We start from the raw sequence: 540 nt of genomic DNA, 5'->3' as shown, positions 1-540 counted from the left end.
GCGGGCGCCGGGGGCGGGGCCGCGGCGCGCTGACGTATCCCTACGTGCCGCCGTCGTCAGGGAGCCGAGATGCGGTTGCTAGGAGCGACCGCGTCGTCGCTAGGGGACACTAAAGATGCTGCGGGGGACAAGGGATGGAATCCACGAGGGAGGGGCGGGGCCGGATGGGAGAAAAGAAAGACGAGGGAAGGCGTAAAGGGAGGGGAAAGGGGTGAGGACCCAGGAAGAGGAAATGGAGGTGTCACCGATGAAAAGGGGAGTGGCCGAGGTGGGGCAGAGGACGGTCGGGAGATTGTCAACAACATTTAATGAGCTCCCTGGGCGTCTCCAGCCTTCTCCTAGGCGCTCCAAGGGACAAGGAAAGAGAGAGATACCGTCCCTGTCCTGTAGGTGTTTACAGTCTAGTTGTGGAGACAAAACAAATATACATTAAATAGCTAAAAAGCTACTCCAAGGCAGCTTGCAAGCAAGGCTGTAATAGATACGTATAGAGTGTACCTAGAGTGCTCTGTGTGTAGTAGGGAAGGTCAAGCAGAGTTT

This window comes from Trichechus manatus, unplaced genomic scaffold (assembly GCF_000243295.1).
Source record: "Trichechus manatus latirostris isolate Lorelei unplaced genomic scaffold, TriManLat1.0 scaffold00028, whole genome shotgun sequence".
In the NCBI taxonomy this organism is placed as follows: domain Eukaryota; kingdom Metazoa; phylum Chordata; class Mammalia; order Sirenia; family Trichechidae; genus Trichechus; species Trichechus manatus.
Note: the sequence above shows the minus strand (reverse complement) of the source record.